Consider the following 15,619-nt stretch of genomic DNA (forward strand, 5'->3'; position numbering starts at 1 on the left):
TTTTAATTATTGGTTTCTATTAAATTGTTGTGGAGAAGCATGATTGTAATAGAAGTAGAAATCAAAGATTTTACATAAATATGCTGACAGCGAATTATTACAGAAATCATAGTAATTTGTACAAATTGATTTTGATTCTGATTTTTGGGTATGTTAAACTAGACATCGTCTAGAATGTTTTGAAACTTGTTTCAAGTTAATCGGATAAGATTTCAATTAATTATGATTTTTCAAATTCAAGTCTGAAAACCTGGAAATTTATGATTTCAGTGAATAACGTGAATTACGAAATTATTTTTACCATAGTTAGACTTCTTCAAAAATTATGAAATTTGGACCAATGCTTTTTATATATGTCTAGTATGATTCTGGAAATTTTCATGATTTTATGATAAAGCAATAAATTGTTTTGTATTTGTAAAGCAAGTGTGTTCAAAACAGAAAACTGTTTGACAGTATTGATGATGTCTGAAACGTGAATTATTTTCAATAGTTTTTGAAGGAATTATGTTATGAATTATGCTAATCTTCTCTGTATCGTTCCAATTTTATTGGATGGGAATTGCTCTGATACCATTTGAAACACCCCAGTCCGAAATCCAAGGGCAAATATGTCCACAACTCACATATGATTTAAATAACTCTTTACAACTGATAAAATTCGAGCCTCAAATACAAAAGCCAGCGGAATAACTTAAAAACTTAACCAAACCATCTACTATCCTCAATTCAAAACCATCTTCTCACTCATCACGAATCAATCCTGACTTCTGAAAATTGAATCACAATAAACTATAATGAGTACAAAACCCAGTAAGCAAACTAGTTTTTCTTATACGGAAAATACATACAGACTTATACATAATGCAATGGTTGATATGTCATGATCTTTTGGAAATACTGTAAAATAAATTCATAAAAATCTCTTTCTGTCGCTTTCAAACTTTCTTATTTTCTTTCGATGAAATACGTATCCTGCAATGTGGCACTTTGTGCTGTACGTGGCACTTTGCGGCGCTCTGGCCCTCAAGAGGTGGCCCCCGCATAGTCCCAAGAGGTGACCCCCACACAACTTCAAGAGGTGGCCCCCAATGCAAAATCTCATAAAACATAAATTCTGTTTGCTAAAATCCACTTTCTCATTCGTAGAAAACTCAATGCATTTTCGTGCTCATGCCAATGAACCATCACACATACATATGCCCATGTACATAATCACGCTCAACACATGCCAACACATCACATAAACACATGGGCAAAGACATCTAAATCCATATCCGTATATATATCAAAATATGCTTTTCACACAAGTCAAACATATATATTGTTTAGTGTGATTCGTTTTAAAGTCTAGTTTACTTACCTCTTGGCATCCTCATGTAACAAATGCGTACTGATACCATTAACCTAAAATCATCAATAACGCCTCATAAGATATAATCAAATCTCAATCACAAACTGTAATGTCCTCAAATATCTCAATTTAAACAACTCCTAAGCTCAACCTCAAATGTCCTCAATAATCGGCCCTCAAAACATAAATCCTTTACAAATACTCTTTATCAGTTGTAAAGAGTTATTTAAATTATATGTGAGTTGTAGACATATTTGCCCTTGGATTTCAGACTGGGGTGTTTCAAATGGTATCAGACCGATTCCCATCCGATAAAATTGGAACGATACAGAGAAGATTAGCATAATTCGTAACATAATTCCTTCAAAAACTATTGAAAATAATTCACGTTTCAGACATCATCAATACTGTCAAACAGTTTTCTGTTTTGAACACACTTGCTTTACAAATACAAAACCATTTATTGCTTTATCATAAAATCATGAAAATTTCCAGAATCATACTAGACATATATAAAAAGCATTGGTCCAAATTTCATAATTTTTGAAGAAGTCTAACTATGGTAAAAATAATTTCGTAATTCACGTTATTCACTGAAATCATAAATTTCCAGGTTTTCAGACTTGAATTTGAAAAATCATAATTAATTGAAATCTTATCCGATTAACTTGAAACAAGTTTCAAAACATTCTAGACGATGTCTAGTTTAACATACCCAAAAATCAGAATCAAAATCAATTTGTACAAATTACTATGATTTCTGTAATAATTCGCTGTCAGCATATTTATGTAAAATCTTTGATTTCTACTTCTATTACAATCATGCTTCTCCACAACAATTTAATAGAAACCAATAATTAAAACGTACCTCCAAAACTTCTCCCAACAATAACAACTTGATCCCATGTGTTGTCTATGGCAAAAACTAAGAAGAAGAAGAAGACTTTCTTCTTCTCTTTTTTTCTTTTCTTTTCTCTCTTGTCTCTCCATCTCTCTTTTTCAACCGATCTCTCTTTTTCTCTCTCTCTTATAATGAAAAAGACATCTTGTTCTATTTATACTAGGGTAAAAAGGATCACTAAAAATTAAAAAGACTTAAATACCCTTAGGAGATTTGGGATATTACAATAACAGACAAAATATTGTGCTTATATACTTTTCACAAAACTAGACCAAATCAGTTCCCTTTTTGGTTTGTGAAAACTTGATATTTTTGAAAATTCTATCCAATGCTTTCAAACAATATTTCCACAATATAGTTGTTCATAGCTAACCTTTGATGGTGTAAGGATTTGTTGTAGGCATAATGGGCTAATTATATATATATATATATATTTTACCCGCTGAATGATATTCAGCTTCTTAATTATGTGTTCATAGGCAAGAGCATTTTCTTAAGTACTTTCGTTGCCTTCCAAGTTTCCAAAGAACAAACAGAGCAGAAACAAATATAACGGAACAGCAATGATGACAATAAATGATTGGCAAAGAAAGAAAGAAAAAAGTTCGCATGATTTCAAGGAATTATAATATCTGAAGACATTCAACATGCAAGTGTTGCCCCTTTTAATGAAATTTCATCATAAAATGCTTGCAAGGAATTATAAAATTTTAGAGAACAAGCGAATTCTCAAACAAAATACTCAAATTAAATTAAATTAGACCAAAAGACAATCAATGACGCAAAATCTTCCCATAAAAGCCTGAACGAATCATGAAAAGTGCATTCCATATTGACAGTAAACCAAGTGACCCATTCTAAACAATTGAGATGAAATTGTGAAACAACCCACGAGATCAAATAAATAAAATAAGAATTAATTACCAGCTGGGACTTTCTTCTTCAAATTCGTAACTCCAAGTCATAAGAAGCCTATGAAATTAGTCGTAATCCACAGAGTATGACGACGACCCCGCCAACAGCTGAAAATAAAATTCTTATTCATTAATTTAAACTAACTTTATAACAAATATCTTATCGATATTTTATTTAAAAAGAAAAAGCAAATTTTGTAAAATTTTTCCATGGGAGATAGAGAGTAACATGTATATCCGTACCTTCTCAGCATGTAATTGTTGTATGGTCCTGTTAAGATCATTATTAGCCCAGCGCCGTTGAAAACCCGCTGTCTCTCCATACCAGACATTTACTCTAGGAGGCGTGCTTGATTCTCCTGTAGTGAAAATCTTCAATTTGGGACAACCAATCACCCACAACGCTTGCAAAGATGGGAATTTGAAGGTGTAATTGGCAGAGGAAAAACTTGTGAGGCTATCTAAATCACTCAGTTCCAACGTCTTCAATTTGCGGAAAACAATCTCTTTACTGCTCTGCCCCCACATAATAAAGTAGCATTAGAGTACTAGACAAGCTCACCACGTCTAAGCTAAGCGGAGAATAGACTTCATCAACAACGCTTTCGTGAATATGTGTTGCATTACAACGCTCCAATGTGATCCTCATCCAATACCCATTATTTGTGATCCTTATTCCACTGCGTCAATTACACTCCAGTCCAATGCTGCCATCATTATCGAACAGTCGATATCCAACACTTGCACGAAGATTCCAAGAGGTTGCCTGGCTGCTGACTTTTAAATGCTAAGCCTTATTGTGTCCATGATACACCAAACAGAGCAGTCCCGGGTAATTGCCAAAACTTAGAACTAAACAGTAGCTCAGGTCAGAAAATCAAATGGAGTGATGATAAGAAGCTGAGGCACACCAATCGATTGCCTAAGCCTAACAGCAGATTGGAGGAATATGCATGGACACATGCGGCTCGACGTCCACGCCATGCAACACGTGCATGAGTAGTGTAAGGCACGTGAGAATTGATTTGCTATTAATTGGGAGCTGAATAATTGATGATTTGGAGCTGACCTTTTCAAAAGTTGTTGCTGATTTGGAAAGGATCTCACGCATGAGTTGTTCTTTTCTTTGATTTGATATTTATTCCAAAATAATAAAAGTTGTTTAAATCAATATTAACAACTCGATCTTGTAAGCTTTGATTAAGCCTAACTACACGCTACAAAGCATAATAATTAGTTTTGCATTACAACTATAAATAAGCTCCATCAGTGAATAAAATCATCATCAGACTTTTATCCAAACACTACTAGCAATTGTGGTAGTTCTCACTCTAAGAAGAACAAATTATTCACTTGTTATTTCTACTAATTCTGACTGGGACCTATCAAGATGAAACCATAAAATTTGATTTTATTGTATGGTTGATTTCATATCTCTTGCAGTCATTTCTTAAGATAATCAAATTTTCTCTGGCATCTTTTGCAACTGTAGAAATATCAATTATGATCAATCAAAACGATTTCAAAACCTTTCAATGAGACATATTTATAATACAATATTGTGAAAATTACACCAAAATTTTTATTTATTATATATTATTATCCAACGAGTACACACAAATGAATTCGTACAAATCTAAAATTCTTAGCAATTTTCAAATAGAATTTACCATGTACTACAAGAAAATATGGTATATGTGACCCCTAATGTGAATGGAAAAGCAGCCATTACGTATATCACTAACTTTGTAACCCCGATACCTTTTATGTGACGGCCACACTGCGGTCGCATATGTTACTAACCACGTGACGGTAAAGAGCCGTTCGGTATGCTACTATTCGCTGGACTCCGTGTTACTAGCCACCATCGTATAATTTAATCTCCCTTCATCTTTTGAGTTAAGCTTGTGATTATGAGTTTCTTCTGTTACTTAGCTTGTAATTATAGATTTTGATTTTTTTTTAATTCGTATTGTAGCCGTTATTGTCAATTTTTGTCCCGCCAGCAATTTTTTTTTATTCCTACAAGTTGAAGCCCCTGTGTTCTTGTTCCATTGGTGAGTTTGCTCACTCAAATTAATTTTGTTCTGCGGAATTTACAAAGTTCAAATGGATTCATTTGAATTACTATTGAATTTAGCTTTAATTCCAACATCCATTCTAATGTTTTGCTATTAGATTTAGTTTAATTTTATGTTTAAAGCATCTACAATGAATAGCGGAGCTTGGGTTTTAGTTTCATTTTCTGGATAACTTGTTTTAGTTTATCTTGTATGCTCACCAAGTGCTTGTTATATTGTCTGATAAGTTATATACATTGCTGATTCTATATTAATAATGTTACGTTCTATTTTCAGAAATTATAATACAAAAGGTTTTACAATGGCGTGCATCTACAAACTGAATTGACTTGTAGAATAAGAGCTTGGAGTAAATGAAAGTTCATATTGTGTAAGAGCATGTAGATGTAAAGCATCATTACCATATCTACAAAGTGCTTTCATTATGTTCAGATGCTCTTCTTGAACTTTGAAAGGTGCCTCGTTCAAGTCCTAGCTATAACTACTAGCTTTGATTAATTAAGTTCCTATATTAGCTGAAACAGATTTATTTAATTAATTAATTATGTACTAATTATATTGAAAGTATATGATTTTTTTTTTAACATGAATGACTTCTAAATGACTTAAAAACCTAAAGGATGTGTGAAATAATGCTCATTTCACTTGAATGAGCCTATTAATACTTTTATGTCTATGAGAAAAAAATTTAATAGAAAACTTCAGAGATGTTTCCAGATATTATCTAGAATCACAAGAATCTTATTCTCACTCTTCAATCGTTCATACAGCTTGCTAGCTCTTCTATATTCAGCTTCATCGGACAACTCCAGACCTAACTTCTCTGCAATTTCCCCTTGAATCTTTTTTATCTCTGGAGTTTATGAAACCTCTGTAAAACCACCCGATAAAACAGCTTCTTTTCCCTGGCTTGCCTAGCAAACTCCTTCACCAGTGTGGTCTTTCCAATGCCGCCTATGCCGTACACCCCAATAATGCTGACATTCGCCTCCGTCAATGCATTTTTTATAGTAACCATTGCTAGACTTAAGCCATATCTCCTCCGGAATGGTACGGTGGGAAACAGTATCAAACTTCTTAACTTCTTCTCCAAGTTCAATAATGGCCTTCACCTCCGTCTCTGCTTTCTTGCTAAGCTGATAGCGACTCTTCCAATTAGCACACAAGCCCTTGACACAGCGCTTATTCGTTGACTCCTCATCTTCAATGAATTTGGCTGCCCGGTCAATGATGCCGTTCGCACTTGGCAGTAACCAGCCACTTTTCAACCTTCTCTTCAATCTCTTCCCCTTTTTCTTTCGCCTCTGAAACCCTGCGCTGAATGCTCGTATGTTAAACCTTCAACTTCTCCATTTCCGCCTTGATATTCTCAAAGTTGGCATTGTAGTTCCGCTTTCGCAAATAAACAAGTTGGCGTGCAGTTGGAGGAGCCAAGCATTTTACAAGTTCCAAGACGATAGTCACAATGATTTCCAGCATCTCGAATCCTGACAAAAACGTAGACGCGAAGAAGGCCAAAGGAAAGTAAAAACAAAGAGACAGCGATAGGACAAGCAATTGTGTTTTTCAGATGAGATGAAGGAAACAAGAAAAGGGTTTCTATCACGACGTAAAGAGCTAAAAGAGCTGATGGGTACAGAATAAGAAATGAGACTGAGGAGTGAGCAAAGCTAAATAATAACAGAACAAGAACAATGACGAATAGAAGAAACAGTAGCAAAGAGCCGTTTAGATGATTAGAATGAAATTAAGCGACTGGAAAGAGTGGATGGTAGACTAAAGAGAAAGTGATTGATTATTTTTGGAGGCCTATTAACGTAATGACAGACCCGGTTTCGATGTTTGTAATTTGAGTATGAGGTAAATCGATTCTTTGTCGAGCCAGTCAAATACAAAGGCAAATTAGTAAAACAAGAGCCAGCAACTTTTACTCACACATAAGCCAATAATATATTGAGATCACGCAACATTGCAATAAAGTTATCATCAAGTTGTAGCCTTCTTATTCAATCAATTATAGCATTTTCTCTAGCTCTGTATTTTTCAAAAAAAAAAAATTATTCAAAAGATGTCTGTCATGAATTTTTCAATGATTAAAATTATAATTTTTGTTTAATATATATAACGTAAAATTTTAAAAGAATCAGACATGCATTAGGGTAAACTATGGATTAGTGTGAGATCGCTATTTTTCTTATAAAAAAATATTCCAGCCAAAACAATTTTCGCAAAATTTTAATATAAATTATAAAAAAAAAAATTCTAAAATCATAGCAATAATTTATATTTTGAATACCTGTAAATAAACCACTTAGAAAGCTGTCGAAACACGAGAACCTATTGCAGTATTGCTAGTAAAATCATTTTTCAAGCAAATGCAGTGACAGATCTGGTTTTGATCCTCGTGACTTTTGGGTGTAAGTACGGGTGAACGACTGTCTAGTCCAGAACAACTTGGGCGCGACATTTTAGTATTAAGCAAACGGAACTTTTTTTAATTAAATTAATCTCAAAGTGATAGGCTTCTCATGAATCATGTAATGTTGTCGTTTTTCAAGACATGACAATGCACATCACTTGTTTGTCACAATGTCCAAATAAATAATTTTTTTTTAAAAAAAAAGTTATTTTCATTCTTTCTTTTCAAGTATCCTAATTCCTTTAGCAGTTTGATTCCTCTTTTCCTGAAATTTGTTCCTTCCATTAAACTAATAATTTATTTAAGGGTAATTAAGCGTCAGCCCCCAATTGTTTAGTATTTCATACAGCACACCCACATCTTTCGACCATGCGCACCTCTTCCCTATTTCTGTCAAAAAATCAACTATCAACTAATTGTAACTATTTAGACTGTTATAAATTTAAAAGACTATACTACCCTTGTTTTGAATGAATTGGGTATATAAGCACTAAAATATCCTTACAACTTGTAAAATTTATATCAAAAAGCAAAAATTTATTATAATATTTTTAAAATTATATGGAGACGATTCTTTTTTCTGGATTACGAACCCAAGATTATAAACCTAGTAAATTACAAAATCAGAGGCAAAACATGATTCCAATGTGAAAGAAGAAAATCAAACACACATTCATCAATACATTACAAAATAAGTCCAATAATCCCACCAAAACAAATAAAACCCAATAAGAAAGAAACCCGAAACTAATGATACCAAAATCCCTGACAACAAATTTCATTGTAAAATTCTATTACAAAATAAATTCATACTAAGAAAATTCAATAAAAAGAAACCCAATAATCAACAATCCTAAAACTAAAGATATCAAACCCTAAATTAAATTATAGAGGCGGCGAAGGAAAAAGGGTTTTTTTTAATTATATATATTATTTTAATCTTGTATTAATTACCATTCTACCCTTCTTTCTGTTAACGTTAGATTTGAAAGAAATGGGGGTGGTGGACATGGTCAGAAGATTGGGGGCACAATGCAAAATGTCGAAACAATTGGGGCTAACGCTAAATTACACATTATTTAAATTAAATTATCCTAGTTGTATTTGACTGTGACTGTGACCGGAACCGTTACAATCACTTAGTATTTTTATTAATTAATTAACAATTTGTTTCATCATTAGACGGTACTATGATAGTTTTGTCACTATGTTTGTTACCATCTCTTAAATCGTGTAACAAAGATTTCATGAAAAATTAGAAAACAGCACGACATGATACAAACTTTTTTTTAATACATGTAGACCTTATTTTTTTAAAATGAACATACAAACTCTTTTTTAATACATGTAGACCTTTTTTTGTATTTAAAAATAGTTACACAGATCCTGAATTTGTGTGTCCCTCAATAAATTTTCATGATCATTTTTTAAAATAAGGGATTTTTGTGATTATTTTGCCACGTCCAAGGATGCCGCTATTCTTGTCACCAAAAATTATTCTCATTAAGAGTCATGATTAATTGGACGTCAGCAATGAGGGCATGTAATGAAAAAATTTTGTTTTGCATGGGATCCAATAATTTTAATTACCATGGTGGTGACAGACCCAGCTGGAAAATCAACTGATTTTAGAATTCTGTTGAAAATTCTTTAAATGATCACTATATCTCTAGTTCGATTATATCCTTAAGCTCATTGATTCTTTTGTATTGATTTTGTTACTTCTTTTCTAAGTACTTATATTTAAGCATTGAAATAGGATTGAATAGACAAAGACGATAACTTGAGCTGAAAATTTTTCAAGTATGGCGGAGGGGAAAGTGAGAGAGCCGCTATTGAAGAAGAAATATTATAAGAACTGCTCAGGCTGTAAGGTTGATAAGCTTAAAGAGTCGGAACGAGGCTTACCAATTCGTAAGCTTTTAATTATTTAAATGTTTTATTTAAATATAACTAGCAATTATTTAATTAAGGGTAAAATATGTATATATTATATGCTCATCAAATACCCCCAAACTTAGATTTTGCTAGTCCTCGAGCAAAACTAAAACTTAAAACAAAAATAAAAATAACAAAACAAAAAGTAAATCCTAACTAAACCACTTTCGCAGGTAATCACGATTGCATTTAGCATATGCAACAAGCCTTTAAACCCCTAGGCGGCCCTAGTGGACGAGTTATAGTCTCGTGAGGGCTTCAGTGATGATACCCACAAACATCATTTTTAAAAAATAAAATAAAGAGAACAAAAAATTTTTAAATAAAACATGAAAATAGCCTCAAAGATTGCATAAATTATATAACTCAAAGAAAATTTCAAATATTGGCAAAGTTCTAACTTTAATTCAATAATCAATCCCATCTCTCTTTCGATTCTTGTAGTGTGTGTGTGAAATCAATTCAATCAAATCCATTCGCAAAATCTTCAATATCAACAGCCTTCGCCTCAAACAAAGAAAAGAGTAGGTCAAACTAATCTTATCATCTTAATCTCCATTTTTTTTTTTCACATGCTTTTATGTGCATTTTCTTTTGATTTTTTTTTTGTTCAGCACATGCACTTGGTTTTTTTCTTCTTTTTTTCTCAACCATAGTCAGGAGCTTTCACTCTACCCCTTAAGGTAACCTTCTTCTCATGGTAGATTATCCTCTACATACTGGTGGTACATAGGCCCAAATTACTCAAGGATAGCTTCACTCTTAAGGGTTATAGGTAGCTATTTCTGACTTTAGCGCCCGTGTATACTATTTTGTATTGTGGAGATAAGAATCAAGACAAACAGTCATTTACTCTATCTAAAATTCTCAACTCAGGCTGCGTCAATCTCAAATTTCAAGTCAAAATTATGAAAGAATTGATATTAGTGCTCATGGTTTAAAGAATCTCAATCAAGAGGAACTAACACAAGAATCAAGTATAAACTAAGACAATATTCAACCCTTTCTAAGAACCATATTCATTGTCAATCAAATTCTTATCATTGGCTTTTCACATAAAAACAAATAACAATACAATTTTTTTAACAAACAAAACACACACTATTCCCACCCCCAAACTTATTTGGAACATTGCCTCAACGTGTCACAAACAAAAGATATGCATGCAAACAAATGAGAAAAAAAAATAGTAAAATAAAAATAAAATAAAATAAAACATAAATAATAAAAAAGAAAGTTGGAGAGAACACACCTGGATGGGCTAGGAAAGCTTAAAAGAAAATGCCAAATGAAAGAAGACGTTAGAAGAAATATAAATAATAAAATAAAAAAACAAAATAAAAAAAATCCTACTAACTAACAAATTAATGTAAACAACAAATCAACCAGGATCAATAAGAATTTGGTGAAAATCAAAGCAATTATACAGAAAATACCAGAAAGCATAATTGATTAAACACTGGAGCATTTTATCCATAAAAGGATGATGGTAATGAAACTCCTCAATATCGCACTGCTTTGATCTCTTATGTTCCAAGATTTCCTGAGAGTTATCTGAAGTAGTATAAAAATCTAATAATTTAAGCACTTTAGATCTTACCACCTTTTTCATGTCAAAATGTGACCTATGTTGCACTGCTTTAGGACGTAGCTCCAACTTGAATGGTTCAATTTTCTCTTCAGGAGGAAGTGGCTCAATCTTTTCTATCCACTTAATTAGATCTATGATAAGAGTCGAATCAAGTAAAGCATTAACTTCTTCAATACCACTATCAACATCAACAGAGAAATCAGAGTCAGTTGTGCATGGTATTAATAGATTGTCACAGTGGTTAGAAATAAGTGAATCATCAATTGATGCTTCTATCATATCTACTTCAACGACTTCATCATCTTCTTGCGCCTGCTTGGGAACATTAAAAATGTTTAATTCCGTGGTCATGTTACCAAAAGACAATTGCATGTTTCCAGTCCTGCAACTAATATGAGCATCAGTTGTAGCTAAGAAAGGACGACCTAGAATAACTGGGGTGTGTTTCTTACGATCCTGTACATGCTGAGTATCAATAACAATAAAATCAACAGGATAATAAAATTTATCAATCTGTATCAACACATCCTCTATAATACCACGAGGTATTTTCATTGACCTATCCGCAAGTTGCAAAATAATAGAAGTTGGGTTTAACTCACCTAATCCAAGTTGCATGTAAACAGAATAAGGCAAGAGATTAACACTAGCACCCAAATCCAATAATACTTTATCAAAACATTGGTTCCCTATAACACATGAGATAGTAGGAGAACCAGGATCCTTAAATTTTGGTGGCATTGTACATTGAAGTAAATTGCTAGTTTGTTCAGTTAAAAATGCCTTTTTAGTAACATGCAAATTTATATTTTTAGTGCATAAGTCTTTCAAAAACTTGGCATATGAAGGAACTTGCTTAATAGTATCGAGTAAAGGGATGTTTATACTTACCTGCTTGAAAATTTCCATAATCTCACATGTTGAAGTCCCTTTCTTTACCTTTGCTAACCTTTGAGGAAAAGGAGCCTTGGGAATGTAAGCTGGCGGGCCACTCTCTTCTGGATCATTTGGTGATGAGTCTTGTGATGGAATTGGATCTGAAGAAGTAGGCTCATATGTCTTTCTTGTTTGAACCTCTACTTTGTTGTCAAACAATTTTCCTCTTCTTAAGGTCATAATAGATTCTGCTTCTTCATGCTGATGACTTGAACTCGATCCAACTTCATGCACTCCTTTGGGATTGGGAATTGGTTGACTTGGGAATTTTCCTTTTTCTCTCTCAGCTACAGTAGTTGCTAATTGACCCAATTGATGTTCAAGTTTTAGAATAGCTTGAGTGTTTAACTGAAAAGCTTGTTGGGTTGACTGAATGAAACTTTGAAATGTATCCTCTAAAGAAGGTTTTCTTTGTTGGGGTGCAACAAATTGAGACATAGGTTGTTGGGTAGGAGGATATACTTGGTTAGGAGGGACAAATTGTTGATTGGGCAAGCTAAATTGTTGTCCTCCTTGGTTGGACAAAGGTTGATTTTGTTTCCAAGAAAAATTAGGGTGATTCCTCCAATTAGGATTATATGTGGATGAATATGGATTATTGGAGGTTTTCTCATATGATTGTAAGGCATGTACCTCATTAGCTACACTAGGATGATGATTCATGGATTGGTTCAGAGCTAAGGCATCTACTTTCCTAGAAAGTGTAGCTAGAGTGGATTTCACATCAAAATCATCCTTAACTTTATATAATCCCTTTCTAGAAACTTGAGATGATTTTTCCCTTTGATTTGAAAAATTCCACTGTTGAGAATTTTCAGAAAGTGAATTAAAGAAATCCCATGCAGCCCCTTCATGTAGGTTAAAAAATCTCCCACCATTCATAGACTCTACCATATGACGATTCGACATGGTTAAACCGTTATAAAAGCATTGTATAAGTCTCAATTTCTCAAAACCATGGTGGGGGCACTTAAGGAGTAAATCATTAAATCTTTCTCAACACTCATAAAATTGCTCACCCTCTCTTTGATAAAAATCACTTATTTCTCTCCTAAGGGCATTTGTTTTAGACATAGGGAAAAACTTGGTAAGGAACTTATTACTCAATTCATCCCACGTAGTTATAGACCAAGCAGGAAGCGAATTCAACCAAGCTTTCGCTTTGTCTTTTAATGAGAAAGGGAACATACGAAGCCTAATTGACTCATCATTAAAATCTTGAAAACGGAATGTAGAGCATATGTCAAGAAATTCCTTAATGTGCAAATATGGATCCTCTCTCTCTAACCCATGGAAAGATGGTAAAAGTTGAATGACTGAGGGCTTAAGTTCAAAGTGTGTTGCTGTAGTTTGTGGCAACACAATACAAGATGGTTGGTTGGCTGCAAGTGGTGAAAAGTATTCTCTAAGGGTTTTCTCTGCTTGCACTGGTGGTAGTATTGGCAATAATCTATTTGGGTCATCCATGACTTGAGAAGAACTAGCTTGACTACTATCAATTTTCGACTCTCTTTTAACCAAACGATTTGTTGAATCACGTTCCCAAACACTCATAAACTAACTAGACAAGGAAATAAAAAAAAATAAAATAGACCAAAAAATGAGAATAAACGAAATTTAAAAATAAAAGAAATCAAACAACCAAACAATGAATTTAAAGACAAATAATTTTTTTTTGTGTTTTTTTTAATTAAAAAATAAAAGACAACCTAAATTATAACTAGTGGAAGAATCAAATCAACCTAGATTAAACTGACTTTCTAGCACAATCCTCGGCAACGGCGCCAAAAACTTGTTGTGAAAATTTTAATATACTCGCAAGCGCACGAATCTAGAAATTGAATAGTGGTAACGAGGTCGATCCCACAGGGATTGTTATAAATTGAAAAGTCTAATTTAAATCTAAAATTAATATTAATTCTAACCTAGTTGAGCAAATTGAGTTTTAAGAGAAATTAAACTAATTAAACTAAGAAAACAATTAAAGTAAAGGAGAATTCAATAGGATAGAAATTACCAAGGTTTCAGAATCCACCACTATTCAACTAGTAATTATCTAAATATTCGTTAATCCCCAATTTTAGAGTGACAACTCGAAATCAATCTGTCATCTCATGGATATAACAATTAAGCCCAAATAATTAAATCTAATATAGGTTCTTTTTCCGCTTAATAGTATGACATCTAAGTATCCCATGTGAACATATTGAATAACAAAGAGTCAAAGTTTTCCTAAACACTCTATGTAAACAATTTAATGAAAGACATAGAATCAAAGATAATCATGTATGAACTTTATAAATCCAAGCATAGATTTAATCGAATATTAATCCTAACAATCAATAATACATGACATAATTGATGAAAAGATTTTAATAACATCAAATTAATCATGTGAAATAAAAACCATAATCATTAAAGAATATATATGGGAATTAAATAAATAAAAAGATAATTATTTTATTGAATAGGGTTTCATCCTTAACCTCAATATAAGAAAATTAGCTGGACATACTTGAATTAAGAGTAACAAAAGAGATAAAACCAGCCATGAAAGTCGAACTACTGCAGATTTTCTTCTCTTTGTCTCGCGTTTCCCTCCTCTGGCGGCTCTCCCCTTGCAAAAGCCAAAGTTCGGCTTTTATATTGTAACACCCTCCAAAATCCTCAAATCAAAAGGATTTAAAACAAGCCAAGCACAACCGACTTTGAGCCCATGCACGTGAAGCCCACTTGGAATTTTCATTCTTTTTGTAATGCCATGCAATTGCTTCTCACGTGCAGGCCACTTTAGCTTTAAATTTCTTCTTTGTTTGCACTAGCATGGAGAATTCAATTTATTGGCCTCGGCTTCTTCGGATTGAATTTCATACATATTTACTTAACTGCTTCCACAAATTGACTTGATCTTCAATGTTGTCCAGTTGTTATTCTTTATGCACTTTTCATCCATAATCTCTAATTAATTCCCTATTCAATAAAACAATTCAACTAATTAAAAATAACAAATAAATATAACTAGCAATTATTTAATTAAGGGTAAAATATGCATATATTATATGCTCATCAGCTTGCAACTGGTAAATTTTTCAACTTCAACTCGATATAATGATTTTGGAGAGAACCATTTACAATGATTTTCAATTCTTTTGTGATTTTTTTTTTCCGTTTTGCCGGTCGCATCTTTCTTTCCCTTCCTTTATTTTATGGTGAGTGGATTATTATTGCCTTCAGCGTTGTGGTTATTAGTGAGAAAATTTATATTTTCCCATCATGCTTGGTGATTTTCTGAGAAATATAAGAAAAAGACAAGTTTTATATGTCAAATAATTCATTGCTTTTTCACAGCAGTCATTTATGATTTCTTTTCAGATTAGGGATTTTCACATTGCAAAAAAGGAGGAAGATATTGGATTCTATGCTGGTTACGTGGGTGAGTTATTCTATGTTTTTTTTTAACGTATTTAATAAATGACACACAGTAT

The 15,619-nt window shown here is 32.8% G+C and overlaps 1 non-coding gene across 1 annotated transcript; it reads left to right on the forward strand.

Moving 5' to 3' along the window:
• The first annotated feature begins 13,086 nt into the window (after nt 1-13,086).
• On the forward strand, nt 13,087-13,193 carry LOC112100708. The gene has a single exon (XR_002907011.1). It is a non-coding gene; the product is annotated as a small nucleolar RNA R71 (small nucleolar RNA).
• The last annotated feature ends 2,426 nt before the right edge of the window (nt 13,194-15,619 follow it).

This window comes from Citrus clementina, unplaced genomic scaffold, assembly GCF_000493195.1.
Source record: "Citrus clementina cultivar Clemenules unplaced genomic scaffold, Citrus_clementina_v1.0 scaffold_26, whole genome shotgun sequence".
NCBI classification, from domain to species: domain Eukaryota; kingdom Viridiplantae; phylum Streptophyta; class Magnoliopsida; order Sapindales; family Rutaceae; genus Citrus; species Citrus x clementina.